Source organism: Pseudophryne corroboree, chromosome 3 (assembly GCF_028390025.1).
Source record: "Pseudophryne corroboree isolate aPseCor3 chromosome 3, aPseCor3.hap2, whole genome shotgun sequence".
NCBI classification, from domain to species: Eukaryota; Metazoa; Chordata; class Amphibia; order Anura; family Myobatrachidae; genus Pseudophryne; species Pseudophryne corroboree.
In genome coordinates this window covers 629,956,670-629,962,533 of record NC_086446.1, presented here as the reverse complement: position 1 = coordinate 629,962,533, position 5,864 = coordinate 629,956,670, and the positions used below count along the sequence as shown (strand labels likewise).

General features: G+C 40.2%; 1 long non-coding RNA gene across 1 annotated transcript; it reads right to left on the bottom strand.

The window, feature by feature from the left end:
* Positions 1-5,004: 5,004 nt before the first annotated feature.
* Positions 5,005-5,528, bottom strand: LOC135058101 (uncharacterized). The gene is made up of 3 exons (XR_010244600.1): positions 5,466-5,528; positions 5,319-5,378; positions 5,005-5,107 (listed from the first exon to the last, which is right to left on the bottom strand). It is a non-coding gene; the product is annotated as an uncharacterized LOC135058101 (long non-coding RNA).
* Positions 5,529-5,864: the final 336 nt, after the last annotated feature.

The following is a 5,864-nucleotide window of genomic DNA, read 5'->3' as shown; positions in this document are numbered from 1 at the left end:
TAGTAGTCAGGGACAGTTAGAACTTTCACATTCTGTGAATCGGAACGGACTGAGCTCAAATTCTCCAAAAGGAGCTGTAAACACGGTTTATACTAACAGTCTTTTTCTTTACAGGTGCCACTTTCTTATAATTTCATAGCGCTCGTTATATGAATTTTATTAGTGTCCATTTTAAACAGAGCAGCTTAGACACGTACAGCGCAGTTGTTTACAAATTCTAACACCCTGAGTGAATGTATGAACGTCAGGTGGAGACGCAATTTTTCTCTGAAACCACACCGACAAGGCAGATATGTGAACCTTGAGGGAGGCCAGACGAAGGCCTAAGTCCAGGCCTTGTTGCAGGAAAGCCAGGATTCTGGTACCCTTTGCCTTCTGAGCAGAAGGATTAGTATTTGGGAGAATGGCTGTCTTCGCAGCCACCTGTTCCGACACAATTTTATTCAGGTCTTCCCCAAACAATATGTCTCCCTTAAAAGGGAGTACCTCCTAGGTCTTTTAGGAGACCAGGTCCACCTTCCATGACCTCAACCACAGAATACGGCAAGCCAGGACAGACGTAGCGGACGCCGTGGCTGCCAACATACCCGCCTCGGAGGACACCTCTTGAATATAATAAGCGGTGGTGATGTGAGTCAGGTATTGTCTAGCATTGTCAGATATATCCTCGGGCAGCTCATCCTCTAATGCCTGAACCCACGCTTCAATACATTTAGCAGCCCAGGAGGCAGCAATAGTGAGTCTATTTACAGCACCTGTCAGGGAGTAAATAGATTTCAGGCATCCCTCCACATGCTTATCTGGCGGTTCTTTCAGTGAAGTGACAGTGGTGACAGGCAGAGTTGATGACACCACTAGGCGGGTGACATGAGAATCCACCGGCGGTGAATTTTTCCACTTGTCACATAACTCTGCAGGGAGAGGGTAGCGAGCTAAGGCCCGTTAGAGAGAGGGAATTTCTTCCCTGGATTAGACCAGGGTTCCTGCCTGATGTCCACCAAATGGTCAGAAAGGGTTAACAGATTTTTAGCCACCTTCTGCCATTTAAACATGTCAGTTTTCTTGGTGACAGTAGTGGGTTCCTCATCATCAGTGATTTGTAGATTTTGCTTAATAGCAACCACTAGAGCAGGGACGTCAATTTGCATTGTAGAATCCTTGTCAGAAACGCCTGATTCAGTGTCTGACAGGACAGTATGTTCCCCCTCCTCTTCAGATGAAACATCTGAGAGATTTGTGGATTGTGAGGAGGAAGCAGTCCGCTTAGATGACCCAGTGACACAGGAATGACCGGAGGTAGATTTTTGTCTGACCAAGGAATGAGTCAACTGCTGCAACTGGTTAGACAAGTTTTCCGCCCAAGGCGGATTAACCATAGGGACTATTTGAGGCTGTAATGGTACAGGCGGTCCCATAGGAGGCGTTAGGCATTCCACTAGAGTACACATTAGGCTTGAGAATGCTGCCCATGGTGGCTCCTGATTGGACACAGTAGTTGCAGACTGACTGGAGGGTGTATGACACATGATACACAGACCATCATACACAGCTTCCCCCTCTGGTAAATCCTTGGCGCATACTCTGCATGATGCAGGAGCATCCATAGATTTACTGCTCTTCCTGAAAGACCTTGTACACAAATGCAACAGAGAGCAGTTTAGTACGATGAAGCAAGACAGAGTATAATACCTGTGAATAAATCCGATAGTATGTGACTGAGTCCCCAGTACACAACACCTGTGGATAAATCTGGTATTATGTGACTGAGTACACAGTAGAATACACTGAATAGGTAAATACTGTGACATACTATATAAACGACCCTAGTCCCTTAGGGTACAGAATATAGTGATACCTGTAGATCTCTGGGAAACACTGAAAGTGAAACCTCACAGCAGATACAGGCACACACATTCACATTAGCAATGCAGATAATTATTAGTATGACAATAAAACTCTAAACTGACTAACTCAATAAACTGAATATATATGTATGTATATATATATATATATTAACAATACAGAAATAGCTGCGCATCCACATCCACCTTAAGTTCAAATGTCAATCAGTCCTTTACAGTCTGAGTCCATATATCACTGATTGTTTCTAAGGTGTATCCTGCCGCTTCCTCCTTTTTGGGACCAGAACCACTGGATCCAATGTACATGCAAGTAAAAGAAGAATGGAGGGCGCAGGTGTGAGTAAAATCTTACAATTCCATTTATTGCACAATAAAGCTCACATACATCTTAGCTTCTGTAACTCCGCATGATCAGCCGTCTAGCTGCAGGCGTCTAGGGGTCTCTCCGTCTCGTCTCAGTTCAGGACGGCACACCGCCAAGGCTGTCAGACGCTGCCTGTCCGACACACCAGGACCAGACTTCCAGACGTTAACACGTCTACCGCTCCACAAGCCACGGCCAACGCGTTTCGTCAATGGACTTCGTCTGGGGGTGTGGCTATGATCTATCATGGGGTGGATTTATACCTCCCAACACACCTGTGTTGCATTTATCAACCAAAATGCTGTTACAAAGTTAACATAATAAAAAACACACATACACCTTTACATAAAAAGCAGCACTGCAACTGATGATTTCTCCACATATTAAAAATAGAACACACAATTCGTGAACCATATTACATATAATATTTCATAATAAAAATACTACTAATACTAATTATAATATATACATAAAACAATATATCTTTCTATCTAAAAACTCCATAAATCATGGACAAATGGTCATAATCTGCATGGGAACAAAAATTATTATCATTGGCGGTCTTCACCACAATTCATAGCAGCTGTTATAGCCATTCACTACTTACGTAATACGAAGTTTTTTGTATATATTACACCACATATTTATATTATTTAAATAGAAGTATCAGTAACCTCAATGATATCATTAACTACACACCGGCTGCCCTACATGTATCCGCCTTATAGTGCAGCAAAGGGATCAATGATCCAATCTACAATGCCGCTCAGTGCGGTTACCAAGGGCAACCATTAGTGCAGAAACGGAGTGATATCGTAATTTTCATTTAAACCCAAAGGACTAATAGTTTCTAAAGTGTGAATCCAATATACCTCTCGTTTGCTTAACAATTTGAGAATATCCCCACCTCTCTCATCCAATTTAACATGTTCTAATGCTTTAAAACTGAATTTACTCAAATCGCCATTATTGCACTTTAAAAAATGTCTTGGTACGCTATGTTCATTATTTTTCTTGATTATACTACGTGTATGTTCTAACATCCTAATTTTTAAGGGCCGTTTTGTTTTTCCTACATACCTAATGCCACATTCACATTCCACTAAATATATTACAAATGTGGTCTGGCAATTAATTAATTCTTTTATATTCCAATATTTCGTTTTTTCTTTATTCCAGGTTTTTCTTCGTTCTTTACTGACATAAGCACACATTTTACACTTTCCACAGGGAAAACAGCCAGTCGTTTTATTCAACCAGGAATTATCTTTTGCTTGTGCTAGGTTACTTGGGGCTAAAACACTTTTTAGACATTGTGCTTTCCTAAACACAATTTGCGGTCTCCTAGGTAACACCTCTTTCAAAACGGGATCTACTGTCAGGACATCCCAATGTTTCATAAGAATACTCCTGATATTCTTATTTTTAATATTATATCCTGTAACAAAGGGCATCAAGGCATGATTCCTAGTTTCCTTCTTTTTATATGTCAGCAAGCTACTCCTTTCTATTTTATCCGCCTTTTTCTTACACTTTTCAACTAGTTTCAAGGGATATTTCTTATCTAAAAATCTATTCTCATATAGTTTTGTTTGTTGATCGTACATTACCTCATCTGTACAATTCCTTTTCACTCTTAAAAATTGTGAAGGAATATCTTAGGAAGATGAGGTTGTGTATAACAATAACCCATTTTCAGAGTTTCTTCACTCTTATAATAGGAATTGTACAGATGAGGTAATGTACGATCAACAAACAAAACTATATGGTAACCGCACTGTGCGGCATTGTAGATTGGATCATTGATCCCTTTGCTGCACTATAAGGCGGATACATGTAGGGCAGCCGGTGTGTAGTTAATGATATCATTGAGGTTACTGATACTTCTATTTAAATAATATAAATATGTGGTGTAATATATACAAAAAACTTCGTATTACGTAAGTAGTGAATGGCTATAACAGCTGCTATGAATTGTGGTGAAGACCGCCAATGATAATAATTTTTGTTCCCATGCAGATTATGACCATTTGTCCATGATTTATGGAGTTTTTAGATAGAAAGATATATTGTTTTATGTATATATTATAATTAGTATTAATAGTATTTTTATTATGAAATATTATATGTAATATGGTTCACGAATTGTGTGTTCTATTTTTAATATGTGGAGAAATCATCAGTTGCAGTGCTGCTTTTTATGTAAAGGTGTATGTGTGTTTTTTATTATGTTAACTTTGTAACAGCATTTTGGTTGATAAATGCAACACAGGTGTGTTGGGAGGTATAAATCCACCCCATGATAGACCATAGCCACACCCCCTGACGAAGTCCATTGACGAAACGCGCTGGGCGTGGCTTGTGGAGCGGTAGACGTGTTAACGTCTGGAAGTCTGGTCCTGGTGTGTCGGACAGGCAGCGTCTGACAGCCTTGGCGGTGTGCCGTCCTGAACTGAGACGAGACGGAGAGACCCCTAGACGCCTGCAGCTAGACGGCTGATCATGCGGAGTTACAGAAGCTAAGATGTATGTGAGCTTTATTGTGCAATAAATGGAATTGTAAGATTTTACTCACACCTGCGCCCTCCATTCTTCTTTTACTTATATATATATATATATATATATATATATATATATATCCTTGGAAAGTCCTGCACTCTCATCAATATATGGTAACGACGGCGGGTGCTCCTAATGACCAAAGAGGCCACCAATATACCGCAACTACCACCTGGGTGGAAGGTGCACTCACGCCCAGAAATCAGTCTCTGAATTCACTTGTAAATTCAATATAATTTTATTCAGGTTCACTGTTGATGCCGTTTTTCATCGACGTTTCGGTCCATGTGAGGACCTTTATCAAGATTGGCACTTAAAACACCTATACAATCAGAAACAATTAAAATTAATATGTATAAGAACCCAGATTATTCAACACCAGCACCACCAGTGCCTCCCAGGCCCTAAGGACTGTCACCAAACAGCAAAATCGTGCTTTAAAAAATATCTCAATCCATGTGTGATTTAGAGACGCCTCCACCCTTAGATATCACCTTACACTGAGTAAATATTCTTTCTCAACAAGTAGTTACCTGGACAACATACCAGATCACACTGATGTACTAGATAGCTTTTTCAACATAGTGAAGATGCTGCAAGAAATGATAACCTATTAGATAAATTACAAATAACTAAATGGTATAAGGCAAACACCTAAGGCCACCCATTGAAAATCATACCTAGTCATTTATAGGAACAGCACATGGCAGCTGAAGGCTCAAAGCATATTTCAAACACTAAATCTGTAATTAAAAGGCAAAAAAGAAATGATCACCAACCATAGTCCTATGTCAGAGAGTAGCTGCAGGAGAACCATACTCACTGTTCAAGTGTCCAGAGCCAAATGAGAGCTGCATGTAGTTCAGCCTCAGCTGACAGCTATTTAAGGATCAACCACAGGAAGTGCCAATTAGAAAAATTAACATAGACTAAACCACGCTTCAAAAGATTGCTGCTCAGAGATCACAACCAGACCCACTGAGTAAATGCTACAAAGCCTACAAGACAGGCTAATGATGTATCGCTAGGATAAGCGACTTAAATATGGGAAAATTTTGTAGTTTAACGTGGCAAAAGCC